The 16,076-nt window shown below is 34.1% G+C and overlaps 1 long non-coding RNA gene and 1 pseudogene across 1 annotated transcript; both read left to right on the forward strand.

The window, feature by feature from the left end:
- Nucleotides 1-847: 847 nt before the first annotated feature.
- Nucleotides 848-3,615, forward strand: LOC132714129 (Y-box-binding protein 1-like; annotated as a pseudogene).
- An 8,023-nt stretch (nt 3,616-11,638) lies between these two features.
- Nucleotides 11,639-15,889, forward strand: LOC132714126 (uncharacterized). Its single transcript, XR_009623525.1, has 4 exons — nt 11,639-11,968; nt 13,171-13,313; nt 14,150-14,275; nt 14,558-15,889. It is a non-coding gene; the product is annotated as an uncharacterized LOC132714126 (long non-coding RNA).
- Nucleotides 15,890-16,076: the final 187 nt, after the last annotated feature.

Raw genomic sequence — 16,076 nt, forward strand, 5'->3', positions numbered from 1 at the left:
CGACTTTGTAACGAGATAGTAAGACGGTACGGAACGGGTATCGGCTTTTATACACGATTGAAATATTCATGACGTGTAAATTTCACGGACCGGTTTGGGTTATTCATGAAAAAGTGTAATTTCTTGCCAAAATGTGTTAGAAAAATACCTTTTCATTAAAGAATTCAAGGGTGATTAAAGAAAGCGATGTGTAGCGCTTGTGATAAGTTTATAGACGTTCAGGAATGGGTGAAAGCGCTAAAAATCGCACATTAAAGTGAAAACACAAACAATTCACAACAGCGAGAGAATGTAATCAGGATATACAATGTAACTAGCTTCTTTCAGTTTTTAGGTGCAATACTATCTTGAATAAAGATGACAATAACAATAATCTGACAATCCACTCCCCACCCTCTGAAGCAACTACTGCAAAATCTTGCACATCTTAGAAAAAATTCATAAATTTTGATAGTACTTCAACAGGTATTTGCATGTAAACACACTAATTTTTCATACATTGTCGCCCTTTACACATATTTGTCTTTAGTGTTCACATATTTTTAGTCCTTGAAATACTTGAAAAAGTCCTTGAAACGTCCTTGAAAACTCTTTTGAATTTTGTCCTGGATGGTCTGTATGAACCCTGGTTTACAATCGTCTTTTGTGACTGACATTCACCTAAACAAAAACTTCCAACTTGATTAGCTGTTGAACTGTGACTTAGAGGAAGTTATTTGATATTTTATGAAAGGCCATTACAAATATGTATATCTGAATTTAAATTAATATTCATATAATAATTATCTATAAAAATGTTTGAACTTTTTCCAAATATAATGGGATTTTATGTTGTTTTTCCAGGGTAATGAAGACTGCAAATGTCACTGGACCTAATGGCACCCCGGTCCAGGGCAGGCAAATATGCTGCCGACCGCCGCCGTTACCGTCGTCAGTGGTACCCCCAGAGACGAAACCAAGATGGTGTAAGTAGTTAATTTTGTTTACTAAATATTATATGTATGTATAGTTGTTGTATGAAATACTTGTGAAATGATGAGTGATTCAGAGTTGGATTCCCCAGCAAGAATCTAATGATTGACAGTCTTCGAAATAAACGCCAGTCCGAGGCCACTAAATTTAGCATCGGTCTGGTGATTATTGCAAGGTTGGTGGTCCGATTGGCCAGTAAAATTTTGGCCATGAAAAAAATATTATAAGAAAAATTCATCAAAATGATGAAGCAGGGTTCCCTAAAAGATTGATTCTTTTGCCTTTTTTGCAAATGAAACCCATCAATTCTGTCCTAAATGCTTCAAAATACAGCGAAAGATGTCTTAAATTGTATTGAGAAATGGAGGCGCCATTTCTTTCTGCTTGGATATTTTCCGTACCACACTGTAATTAAACCATTGTTTATAATTTTAGCTATGATTTTGTGATTATTGAGTTAAGTAATATTTTGTGTGAAAGTGATTTGTTTGAAGCAAAGTGCGTTGTTCATGTTCAATTCTAGTCAATTTTGTCTAACATTTTGGTCCTTTAGAATTTTTCAAAGCTGTCAACATATGGCCAGAATAACAAGAAGTATATATGCTTCCTTCAAATTATCAAGGGAAGCATGCTAAAGTGTTTTCGTTTACCCGTCAATTTATTACATTTATGTATTTGGTCCGGCTAAAAATCAACAGGTCCAGTAAGATTTGAAATTTTACTGGCCCGGATGTCCAGTGCTTTTTAAAGTTTTTCGTGAAGACTGGATTGATGTAAAACACTCTGATCTAATCACATAGTCGCCTCCTGCTCTGATCTAAACTCAAGGTCGCCTTTCTTATTAGTTGCTGATTTTTAAAAACATATATATATTATATTACTAAAAGTTACAAAGTCTTGTAATATTAGATATTGACCAAAACACTAGTAAATTTTCAAGTTAGAAATGATGAGTGATTCAGTGTTGGATTCCCCAGCAAGAATCTAAATGATTGATGTTGAACACTCTGATCTAACCACAAGGTCGTCTTTCTAAAACAGTGTTCGAAATTAGCAGTAGTCCGATAGCCCCTGACTACTTTATTTCTCCTCGGGCTACCAACTTTTCACAGTAACAAGCCCGACCAGGCTACTGTATTTTCAGAGGCAATATAAACAACTGTTTAAAATGAACAAATGAATTGGCTAGTGAAATGTCTTTTGGGCTAGTGAATATTCTAATCTGGTAGTCTGACCAGCCTAGTGGATTCAAATCCTAATTTCTTACACTGCTAAAAGTTGCTATTTTTTTTTTTCTAAAAAAAATTTCATATAATACTTTAACTTACAAAGCCTCGTATAATTTGATTTTGACCAAAACACTACTTAATTTTCAAGTTGGAAATGATGAGTGATTCAGTGTTGGATTCCCCAGCAAGAATCTAAATGATTGATGTTGAACACTCTGATCTAACCACAAGATTGTCTTCCTGTTAGTTGCTGATTTTTTTTCCTAAAAAATGTATTATTTACTAAAACTTACAAAGCCCCGTAAAATTAGATTTGACCAAAACACCACAATTTTTTAAGTTAGAAAGATGAGTGATTCAGTGTTGGATTCCCCAGCAAGAATCTAAATGATTGATGTTGAACACTCTGATCTAACCACAAGATTGTCTTCCTGTTAGTTGCTGATTTTTTCCCTAAAAAATGTATTATTACTAAAACTTACAAAGCCCCGTAAAATTAGATTTTGACCAAAACACCACAATTTTTTAAGTTAGAAATGATGAGTGATTCAGTGTTGGATTCCCCAGCAAGAATCTAAATGATTGATGTTGAACACTCTGATCTAAGAAGAAATAAAAGATAAGATCATATATGTGTAAGGCCTTAGAAATGTTAGTTTAGGATTGGGCAGACTGAAAGACTTTATAATAATAGTTCATATGATTTGAGTTTAGTAAGTTAGAACACAAATATAATAGACATTAAATGAAGATTACCAGTTCTGTGCTTGAAACGAAATTGAAAATTTTGAATATTGTACTATGTTATTGTGTTGTCAATAGCAGGCATGGCTCAAGTAAATACAATTCAGTTTCAGTGTGAGAAAAATTCACACCCCAACTAGTAAAGTAGATTATTGAATAGAATGGAATATATAAAAACGATATAGTTCACATGTGCTTAATTTGATACTCCTAGAATAGAAATATTGGTCGATTTATTAACTTAAACTTAAAAGTTTGATTGATTTAGTCAATGTCATTAAATGTTTAGTGATTCAGTGTTGGATTCCCCTGCAAGAATCTAGTGATTGATGTTAAACACTCTGATTTGATAAATTTGACTCTTTGGTTTTTTTTAATTCTTACCCAAGTTCTTAGGACTTTTAGGACTTGGGTGTGTGTGTGTGTGTCCTGAGGACTTAATCTGCCTGCATATCTGTTATTGTGAATGCTTTATTTGATCTTTTATATGTCTTGCAGGAGGGTGAAGGTGGTGAAGTAAGGGATGGTGGCGGTAACCGTCGTCCAAGGAGACCATACTATCGTAACTACTACCCCCGTGGTGGATTCAGAGGTGGCTACAGAGGACCACCCGGCCAGATGATGCAGGGAGGTATGTCCCATTAAAATTACTCTTACAGCTTTAGTCTGTTTAGATACTTGGGAACATGGAAAATGTGCGTGGTTTTTTCCCCCCCATCTTATCCCGGGAGGACCGCCTCCGTGGTCGAGGGGTTAGAGTCGATGACTTCTAATCCAGTTACTCTCTGGCGTGAGTTCGATCCCCGGGAGATGCTTTGGTAGTTTAGCGCGGAGGAAGGTTGTCAAGTACTGGTGTAACTCTCCAGGAACGATGGTTAGGAAACTACCCGCCTATAGGACTGAAATACTGTTGGGTAAAGGCGTAAAATCAAACAAACAAACTTATCCCGGCGTACAAACATTTACGGTTAATAACAAAATATGTTTTAAGTTATAAAATTAGGTTTTAAACACTTTAATCATTTTTTGGAATTAAGTTGCTCACTTGGTTAAACCCTTTACCCCCAGTTAGGGTTTGTTTGTACCAGAAATTTTTGGTTTTGATGGCCTGCAAAAAACAAAACCCCAAAAAAAAATTCCTTAACAATAAAGTTAGTTCACAGTGACCAAAAATTTTGTTTTTTTTGTTTTAATTTACATAATATGAAACCGTTATTTCCTATTAGGGCAAGGGCCAAATGCCGGAAAGGGCTCGGTTCTCCGACAATAATTTCGGTATGACAGGGTTATTCCCCACTTGGAATTGGGGGAAGATTTTAAACGGGATCCGGGGAAAATATGGCAGGGAATTAAGAATTTTATTAAATTTTAACGTTGTAAATTTTGATTAAACAGCCCCTTTTCCCTATTCAAAAAGAACCGTGGGTTTTGAACTTTTTCACGGGAATTCTATTTAAAATGTGCCGTAAACTTAACACTTCACCAAAAACCCAACTTAAATAAAGTAGGGCAAACAGCGCCAAATTTTGTTTGGTTTTCTTAAAGAGGAACCAATTGTAAACTTTTGGGCCCAAAATTTAAAAAAACATTTTTTACCCAATGCAGGACCCCTAAGCCAAGCCCCTGTCTAATGCCCCTAACCGTAGGACCAATGATTGGTGGGTTTTTCTTATTCCAAAGGGTGATTTTATGTTGTCCACCACGTGGCATTCGGGAGATCGTGAACCGGGACCCGGGAAAACTGGCCCTAAGGGAGGTATTAGAGCGAAAAATCACTGTTTGGGTAATTAATTTTTAAAATTTAATTAAATTAGAATTAATTCAGTGATCAGATTACAAAATCAAGTTACATAGTCTGTAATGTCTTATAAAGGAATAAATTATTCAGTATTTTATGGAACTGGAATTTATCTGTATAATGTATGAGATATATTATAATTAATGGTTATTTTCCTAGTCATGTAGGTTGGTTCATATAATGTAAGTTAAATTCTCTGGAGAGGAAGCTAGCTAGTGTTTGTATTTTGGTTCCATATCTAATAGAGGCATACCAAAATGCTTCAAACTACCAGCAAACGAGATACATCTTTGAAGAGGGCCTTAATGATATAACTAGTAAACCAACTTTGAAAAATTTAAAGATATTTGTAGTGGTTGAAGTTTATTGCAACGTAATTTGATGTCTCTTTTTTTAGGACGAAAATGGAGACAACAGGAACGAGAACTCCGATGTCCATGACTCTGGTGCCGAGGACAAGGTGAATAAGCCAGATACCAACAACATGTACAATGCCTGGTACCATCTGGATATTTTAACAGCTGGGCACCAACCTTAAAAAAAAGACTTAAATTGTACATGGAATTCGTATATATATATATATATATATTTGTGTCAAACATCAAAAAATACGAGCCAATCTTTTGATGGAATCAATTTAAATTTTGAGGTAAACAATAATGTCATAATGAAATGAGATTTTAGATAGAGAGAAGCTTTGTATTTTGAATATTATGTGGATTTTTGAACTAAATGTTATTCATATTAGCGGTGGTACGTAAATAATTAGAAATTGCACACATGTCAATTATTTTGTAAACATCGGATAATAATTATTGAAGATATTAGCCCCAAAAATGTTTCCTTGGAGACTATGTATTGGTTAAAAACCTCAGCACATGGAAACATTTTGGTGTACTATGCAGTAGATATTTGTAAGTTTTCTTGGATGAAAGCATAATAAATTTAACTTACAATGTTAACAAAGAGAACAGAAAATGAATGTCTATTGCATAGAATAAAAAATTAAATGTTGTTTGGTTACCGGTCATTGCAAAGGGGCGGGTACCTGCAACCAGGATAGGTTGTATTGAGAAAATGTTAAGTTTCATAGTTTGCTTTGTTACAACAGTATAGTGCTATGTAAATGTATCGTAAAAATTCTTAACCATACTCTCTTTTTTTTTCTCAATACAACTTGAACAATTTGAAAAATGAGTACACTTTTTGTCACGTTTCAAAAGACCGAATCGTTCTTGTACGGGTCACCAATGTTACAAGACATAGACAAAATAATAGGCACAATAATATAAAAAAAAAACTATCTTCGTGTACCATTTTTCAAATTAACCGGATTTCTCTTGCGGAAACCAGACATTTGGAATATAATTCCGGTGTTGAAATGGTATCAGTATTTTCCGTAAGAGGAATTTGGGCAACTTTGTGTCAACTTTGTTTACAAAACACCTTGGGAAACTGCTCCACCTGTGAAAACATGGAACAAAAGATAAATGCCCCAAACTTTTGGAAAAGAATGTCAGAATTTCCAAAACTTTTCAAACTTACATAGGGTGCAAAATTAATGAGCAGAATTTTCCCAATAAAGGCGGGCCGCTTTACAAAATGTATCTTTTTTTTAACCTTTTTGTGTGAGGAAGAAGAACTTAGCACCACATCTATTTCAAATTAAATGAAATGATTATATGTATCAAATAAAACCATTTTGCGGCTATAAATAAATGGCTATTATTTCAGCCAATGAGATTATCAAAAATAAATTTTTGAATACCAAAAAAAAAAAATGGAAAAAAGTAGATTTGGTGTTAAAACATGCTTGTATCCATCTTTCTAGTAGTCAATGAACAAAAGCATCAAACCTGTTCTGGTCTGTACAGTTCCATTGTGTACTTGCTTTGCTTAACTTGATTCAAAATTGTAAAAATGTACAGTCTTGTTTGTACAATTTTTGTTTGAATTGTAAAAAAAAATGTTTAGCATTGTAAGTACATGATTTTTCTTGTACAGGCAATTGCATATTTTCAAATGTTATGGGTGAATGTTATGAACAAATAGCCCAAAGTACAAAGAAATTTTAAGATGCAAGAAACTGTATAACAACGGGACAGTGTTTGGACAATAAAAAAAGCATGAATGCATTTCTGTGTTATTTTGTATTTTACTATTTGAAATTTATATTGTGTATGAAATTAAGAAGTTATTGAAATTAAGCGTTTTGGACCTGTAATAAAGAAGCTGGCTAGGTATAGTTTCCCCCACCTTTTTGAAGGAAAAAGGGCCTTGGGGGATATAGAAATAGGGTCCGTTCCTCACATTTTTGTGTCGAGGCCATAACTATATCATTTATCAAAGGAATTTGAAATATTTTGGCACAAATGTTGTTGAAATAAGACGATGTGTCATGCGCAACAACCAGACCCCTACCTCCAGGGTCAAGGTCGCACTTGCTCATTCAACGTCAACCTAGTCTATTTGAGCCCGAGGGTATATGTCGTGTCCGGTCCATAATGTTCTTATCTTTGAAGGGATTTTGTAAATACTTGCCACAATTGTTCACAATAATAAGACGATGTGTCATGCGCAATAACCGGTCACCTACCGTCAAGGTCACACTTGGAGGTCAAAGATTAACATAGTCTGTTATAGGGTATATTTTGTGTCCGGTTCATAACTTTTTCAGAGATTAAAGGATTTTGAAAATAGTTGGCACAAATAGTCACTATAATAAGGCAATGTGTCGTGCGCAACACCTGCATTTCTACCTCCAAGGTCAATGTCACACTTAAAGGTCAAAAAATTAACATAGTCTGTTATATGGTATATTTTGTGTCCGATCTAGAACTTCTTCATAGGTCAAGGGATTTTAAAATAACTTGGCACAAATAGTCACAATAATAAGACGATATGTCAAGTTCAATACCTGCACCCCTACCTCCAAGGTCAAGGCCACTCTTAGAGGTCAAAGATTTACATAGTCTGTTATAGGGTATATTTTGTGTCCAGTCAATAACTTTTTCATAGATCAAGAGATTTTAAAAAATACTTCGCACAAATAATAAGACGATATGTCAGGCGCAAATCATGGGCCCCTACCTCCAAGGTCACTCTTAGAGGTCAAAGATTAACGTAGTCTGTTATAGGGTATATTTTGTGTCTGATCAATAAATTCTTATAGTTAAAGGGGTTTTGAAAATACTTGTCACAAATAGTTACAATAATAAGACAATATGTCATGCACAACACCTGCACCCTTACCTCCTTTTGTCATCACTCTGCGTCCGTAGTGCGTTGTGCGTCCTTCAAAAAATGGCGTCAAACTTTTCAATCAACATCTCCTAAACCACATGGCCAATTGCAACCAAACTTTACAGAAATCATCCTTAGGTGGACCCCTTTCAAAGTTGTTCAAAAATTTAAATTCCATTAAAAACTCTGGTTGCCATGGCAACCAATAGGAAAAACTTAAAAAATCTTCTTTTTAAAAAACCCTAAGAGCTAGAGCTTAGATATTTGGCATGAAACATCTTCTAATGAGTGTCTACCAAGTTTGTTCAAATAAAAGCCCTAGGGTCAAAATTGGCCCCGCCCCAGGGGGTCATTGATTTTCCTTAAAGCATATAGTAAAAACTTAAAAAATCTTCTTTCAAAGAGCTAGAGCTAAGATATTTAGCATTGAACATTTTCTAATGGGTGTCTACCAAGTTTGTTCAAATAAAAGCCCTGGGGTCAAAATTGGCCCCACCCCGGGGGTCATAGATTTTCCTTATATGTGTATAGCAAAAACTTAAAAAATCTTCTTTGAAAAAAACCCAAATAGCTGGAGTTTAGATATTAAGCATGAAACATCTTCTAGTGAGTGTCTACCAAGTTTGTTCAAATAAAAGCCCTTGGGTCAAAATTGGTCCCGCCCCAGGAGGTCTTTGATTTTCCCTATATGCATATAGTAAAAACTTAAAAATCTTCTTTTAAAGAACCCAAAGAGCTAGAGCTAAGATATTTAGCATGAAACATCTTCTAGTGAGTGTCTACCAAGTTTGTTTAAATAAAAGCCCTAGGGTCAAAATTGGCCCCGCCCCAGGGGTTCATTGATTTTCCCTATATGCATATAGTAAAAACTTAAAAAATCTTCTTTTAAAGAACCCAAAGAGCTAGAGCTAAGATATTTAGCATGAAACATTTTCTAATGGGTGACTACCAAGTTTGTTCAAATAAAAGCCCTGGGGTCAAAATTGGCCCCGTCCCAGGGGGTCATTGATTTTCCTTATATCATTTTATGTGTATAGCAAAAACTTAAAAAATCTTCTTTGAAAAAACCCAAATAGCTGGAGTTTAGATATTAAGCATGAAACATCTTCTAGTGAGTGTCTACCAAGTTTGTTCAAATAAAAGCCCTAGGGTCAAAATTGGCCCCACCCCAGGGGGTCATTGATTTTCCCTATATGCATATATTAAAAACTTAAAAAATCTTCTTTTAAAGAACTCAAAGAGTTAGAGCTAAGATATTTAGCATGAAACATGTTCTAATGGGTGTCTACAAAGTTTGTTCAAATAAAAGCCCTGGGGTCAAAATTGGCCCCGTCCCGGGGGTCATTGATTTTCCTTATATGTGTATAGCAAACACTTAAAAAATCTTTTTTCAAAAACCCAAATCGCTGGAGTTTAGATATTAAGCATGAAACATCTTCTAGTGAGTGTCTACAAAGTTTGTTCAAATAAAAGCCCTGGGGTCAAAATTGGCCCCGCCATGGGTGTCATTGATTTTCCATGTATGTGTATAGCAAAAACTTAAAAATCTTCTTAGAAAAAAACCCATATAGCTAGAGTTTAGATATTAAGCATGAAACATCTTCTAGTAAGTGTCTACAAAGTTTGTTCAAATAAAAGCCCTGGGGTCAAAATTGGCCCCGCCCCAGGGGTGTCATTGACTTTAACTATATGTGTATAGTAACTAGAACTATCACTAAATGCGATTAATACCCCCACAAGACTGCTTCGGAAATGAGGATGTTACTAGTAACAGAATACCTTGTAAAAGAATTGAAATTTAGAGTTATGGTTGTGGGCGTTCTTGTACGTTGTATTTCCTTTCAATGTGGTTGGCCATTGATGAAATTTAATTGAATTACTCTGTAATAAGTCCAGAAAAATAAAAAAAGAACAAAGGGAAATAACTCTATAAATACTGAAGATAGAGTTATAGTTCTTGTGCACTGCACTTCCTCTTATTGTGCTTGACCATTGTATGAAGTTGTTTTGAATTCCAACCAGTATGTTTTAAGTTATGCTCCGGACAAGAAAAAGTACCAAAGGGCAGTAACTCTGTATTTTGTCAAAATGGAGTGATGGCTCTTGTGCACTGCACTTCCTCTGAATGTCCTTGACAACTGTATGAAGTTGTACTGAATTCCAAACAGTAGTTTTCAAGTTATGCTCTGGACAAGGAAATAGTAATAAAGGGCAATAGCTCTGTAATTAGTCAAGATGGAGTTATGGTTCTTGTGCACTTGACTTCCTCTCAATGTGCTTGACCATTGTATAAAGTTATATTGAATTCCAACCATTAGTCTTCAAGTTATGCTCCGGACAAAAAAGCAATGGAAAAGTAACAAAGGGCAATTACTCTGTAATTAGTCAAGATGGAGTTATGGTTCTTGTGCACTGCACTTCCCCTTATTGTGCTTGACCATTGTATGAAGTTGATTTGAATTCCAGCCAGTAGTTTTCAAGTCATGCTCTGGACAAGGAAAAGTAACAAAGGGCAGTAACTCTGTAATTAGTCAAGATGGAGTTATGGTTCTAATGCACTGCACTTCCTCTCAATGTGCTTGACCATTGTATGAAGTTATATTGAATTCCAACAATTAGTCTTCAAGTTATGCTCCAGACAAAAAAAGCAATGGAAAAGTAACAAAGGGCAATAACTCTGTAATTAGTCAACATGGAGTTATGGTTCTTGTGCACTGCACTTCCCCTTATTGTGCTTGACCATTGTATGAAGTTGTTTTTAATTCCAACCAGAAGTTTTTAAGTCATGCTCTGGACAAGGAAAAGTAACAAAGGGCAGTAAGTCTGTAATAAGTCAAGATGGAGTTATGGTTCTTGTGCACTGCACATCCTGTCAATGTGCTGGACCATTGTATGAAGTTATAATGAATTCCAACAATTAGTCACCAAGTTATGGTCCGGACAAAAGAAAGCAATGGAAAAGTAACAAAGGGCAATAACTCTGTAATTACTTTAGATAGAGTTATGGTTCTTATGCACTGCACTTTCTCTCAATGTATGTAGTTATATTGAATTCCGACCATTAGTCTTCAAGTTATGGTCCGTGACAAAAAAAAGCAATGGAAAAGCAACAAAGGGCAATAACTCTGTAATTACTTTAGATAGAGTTATGGTTCTTATGCACTGCACTTCCTCTCAATGTGCTTGACTATTGTATGTAGTTATATTGAATTCCAACCATTAGTCTTCAAGTTATGGTCCGGACAAAAAAAAAGCAATGGAAAAGCAACAAAGGGCAATAACTCTGTAATTACTTTAGATAGAGTTCTGGTTCTTGTGCACTGCACTTCCCCTTATTGTGTTTGACAATTGCATGAAGTTGTTTTGAATTCCAACCAGTAGTTTTCAAGTTATGCCCTGGACAAGGAAAAGTAACAAAGGGCAATAACTCTGTAATAAGTCAAGATAGAATTATGTTTCTTGTGCACTGCACTTCCTCTCAATGTGCTTGACCATTGTATGTAGTTATATTGAATTCCAACCATTAGTCTTCAAGTTATGCTCCGGACCACAAGCAGGAGTATCGGACCTGGGATGAAAATATATGACCAGATTGATAATAAAACCTGTGTTAATCTTAAAAGTGTCAAAAATCAAAAAAAAAAATCACGTATTGAGCATTTGTAAGTGCAGAATTGGTAATTGTCCAATTTATGAACACCGACAGAAGGGATCGGCAGGTGGGTGGAGAAAAGCTAGACGGGTGATTGAGTTCGACGATTTAGTTAGAAATTTAGCTCACTGCAAGGAATGTCGTCTTGGACCTTTATTCTCACAAGCGACAACATTGTGGGGGAGCTGCAAAATGGCTTGGGTGGCTATCTGTACGTTATGTGTTCGAATTTAGAGTGAGGAGCTGTAAATTTGGTTTCATATGGAACAACACACCACAACAAAACGAAGGGGATGTCCTGCTTTGAAATAAACACAAAGCTTTGATTTGGTAATTATTATTTTTATTTGAAACAAATTTAGATATTTTAGAATGTTAATCAGCCAGGCCCCGAGGCACTAGATAATGACAAAGTAATTTGAGCCGTGTCGCGACAAACCCAACATAATGGGTTTGCGACCAGCATGGATCCAGACCAGCCTGCGCATCCGCACAGTCTGATCAGGATCCATGCTGTTCGCTTACAACCCCTATAAAAAGTAGACAAACTGATAGCCAACAGCATGGATCCTGATCATACTGCGCGGATGCGCAGGCCGGTCTAGATCCATGCTGGTCGCAATTTAAACCCATTATGTTGGTTTTGTCGTGACACGGCTCATTTCAATAATTGTAACTTGTAAATATCACAGAATTTACACCGGTTCACAAAAAACTGTTTTATTATAGGTAAATTTAATTCTGTCGATATCTCGCCATAATATAAATTGCCGAATAACATCATTAAAATCAATTAATAGAAATATGTATGTTCATTATTTGTGAAAATGTATCGATAATAAGAAGTGCAATTAAGTAACTGGCTGAAAATGTCATAAGAAATGTGAGTAACTGACTGAAAATTTAATAAGATACTAGATAGATAGATAGTTTATTCATATAAGACGTGTACAAAATGCACATGGTCACAAAATACATATTTTCAAATATAATTAAACATCACGTAATCATCAAAGTAAACATTATTTAGTAGCAAAGTGTCATACAATGATACAACTACATCTTTGGACTGTATTAACAAAAAGAAGTGCAAGCATTGCATTTATTTTTCATTGAAAAAATGCTGTACGGCTAGCCTAAACAGTGCATATATGCTAGTCATCTGTGACTCACAGCTAGAAATTTTGGCTAGCAGTACGGGCCTGTACGACTGGCTACCTCCAATGTAAAAATACAATATATGTAACACTTCTCTCTCAATTTTAATTTTCTCTTCAGCTAAACTGGAGATATGCAGCTTTAATGTCTTAGAATACTCTACTTCACACATGACAGTAGGCTCATGTTAGTGAACTCAGTGATTTTAATATTTATAAAATCTTATTCATGTGCTAGAAAATAAAAATTTCAAGCATTACTCAACAGTTAAAAGGTAATTAAGTATTTAAAAAATTATCATTTAAGGTTTATGCACATACACCATCTAATTTGAACAATGATTGTAACTGCTTTTTTTCCTGTCATATTTACAGCAATGATTGACAGCATTGATCTTAAGCTGATAAGCCTAGAAAATCTGAAGGAAATGGAGAGAAGGGCTGGTGAAGTGATAGAAGCTGTCTCATCAGAATCACAGAGACGGTCAGCTGAAGAGGCTTACAAATAAAGAAATGGAGTATGTAATTAACTTGTTACCACAAAACATTTTTACATCTCTTTAATTGAGAATTAAGTACATGTATCTAAAAAATATTTATGCCATTTAAATAACAAGCCATTGTAGACTATTGTCAAAATTGTTTTACTCCTTAATACCAAAAATAATTTACCACTTCTGAGTTAAACACATTAAGTGTATAAAATATATTTATAGTCTTTTCAATACATGTGCCATCATTCATGTTAAACATTTTCCACCACAGGGACTGCTGAGGTTTAAACTTTTTCAATGTTTATGTTATATACAGTGTCCGCTCTGTAACTTTCATATACATTAAAGTTTCAATTTTTATTTAAAAATATAAAATCACCATAGATGAACAATGTGTTGTGAACAAGACACAGGTTTCTTTGTCTCACTTAAAGGTCACTGCTGGGGTTCGAACTTTGTCAATTTTTATCACCACACTTAACATGTAATATAGGTGGTTTATAACTAGAATCCTTGGGGGGCATTTGTCACTTTCTGTGACAGCTCTTGTTTTTTTATGTTTGAAGGTGTGTTTATCATTTATTTGCATGCAGCACTAGATTCAGAAGCATTTTTCTTCTGCAGAAAAAAATAAAATAAGACTCTCATTGTGATCATTATAATAAGTCTAAGTAATACACATGCTATACTTAATTTTGTATGGTAATAACTGTAAGATACAAGGTGCTAGATGTTTAAGTCATGGATAAGGATCTTAAAACCCTTCAGAACATTATATTATTTGCAAGCTTTTCCTTTCACTTCCAAGCACTGTGTATAAAAGCTATCTATATAATATGATCATGATGTGACAATTTTAGGTATTGGTCATACAGCAGACCCAGATATACAGACCTTACCAGATGCAGTTTCTAAGGGAAAGTTCAAGCCAGTAAAGACAGAAAATCCTACATTTATAACATTTGATTTGGAAACTACAGATCTAAGTGAGTTGACATTTGCTTTCCTAAAACCAGATTTTGAATATAGAAAAGAGATAAAAGTTATATGTCACATTTCTAAACTGTGTAAAGTATTGAAATAATCATTATTCCAATTTCATGCTAAATTTCTGGAGAGTAACAGTATGTAATCCTATAATTTATTTTCTAATGCATAAAGTAATTGTGCAGACAGGGTAACAGTTTTCACCATTGCAATATGCTAGCCTATATGGGTACATCTTTTGTCGATCACTTTATAGTACAATATCAATATATTTATTGCAGTTCGAGGTTCACAGATGCCAGATGCCACATATAACACAGATTGCAGCTAAAGAAATTAAGACTGCTGCTTCATTTAATCAATATTTAATTCCTCCAATGCCAATAGCAGTAGAACCTCAACGAATAACTGGCATAAAATTCACTGATGATGGTTATATGACAAATTCACTGATGATGGTTATATGACTGTACATTATCATAGTGAACATGTTAATAAATGTACATGAATCTTTAGATAATAAAATAAATAAATACAAGGGATGATCTTGGATTTGCATGTAAGATCAAAATGTATTTCATAAAGTTAACGTCAGATGTAACATTTTTATTAGTGGCATAGCCATGAGTTTTAGTATAAAAGCTAATGCTAATGAGTAGAATACACATACCCATCGATACTAGTATAATTTTATCTAACATGTGAAGTACCGGTAAACAATATTTATGTTTATTCTGTGACTCTGTGACTGTTTAGTCATTTTATTGCTTTTTACATGATAGGGTCATTTAAATTTATTGTGAAATGGAAGTTTCGTCCGTTATGAGCAACCAGAACTGGATCGGGAACTTCCTGATGTCATCAAATCATGACATCATAATGTTCATGTTAAAAATATTTGTGTTAAAAGTAAATCTATAACAGTATCAAGATTTTGAGAATGTGATGTATGCAAATTTATAATATACTAACTTCATAAAAATGGTATTGTATATGACTGTGCATATATTTAGATCTGATGTCATTTCTGTTATACAAACATAAAGACACCATAAATGTTAGAGTTACATTTAAGGCGCATCAATGGAGATTTTTTTTTTTTTTTATTTTAAACAGTCTTTATTTTGTGCATGTGATACATAGAATATTATATTTATGTAGGTTCGTTACTGCATTGATTCAATTCGTTGAATGTAATAATAATTTGCTCACCAGTACTAAATTCAGTATTGAACATTGAACACTCCTTCAATATCCTCTATATATCAGCTTTTGTGTTATTATGTTCTGATATTTTGGAAGTGAAATTATTTAAATATTATTTCAATATTTTACTGAGAGGATGCAATGAATTCAAGTAGTTTCTTGTGATGAAATAGTTATAATTGTAATAAATTTCAATAATTTTCCTGTTAGATTTTGGAAGTTAAGCAATGAAATTTTTGAGAATGTGAACATGACAAATATTATAAAACAATATTTGAATATTTCATTTTAATGACTGTACATTTATTAAGATAGCCTCTGTTTAGAAAAACACATAAATAATCATATTTTACAAAATCTGCTGTTTTCCAAGAGAAAAGTAAGACAGGTAACAGCTATGCTGTACATTTTTGTTTCGGAAATTTTTTTACATCATTTTGTAAAGCACATTTTTGTCAAAAAAGTAATGTGGAAAGAGGTCATGTAATTTCTATATTTTGATTGCTATGGAAGAGTAATAAAAGTTATAGAAGTAATTTGATTACCCCAATTCAAATATTAAAAAAAATAATAATAATAATTCTTATTTTATAT

This window comes from Ruditapes philippinarum, unplaced genomic scaffold (assembly GCF_026571515.1).
Source record: "Ruditapes philippinarum isolate M1 unplaced genomic scaffold, ASM2657151v2 ctg8300_1_1_1_1, whole genome shotgun sequence".
Lineage (NCBI taxonomy): Eukaryota > Metazoa > Mollusca > Bivalvia > Venerida > Veneridae > Ruditapes > Ruditapes philippinarum.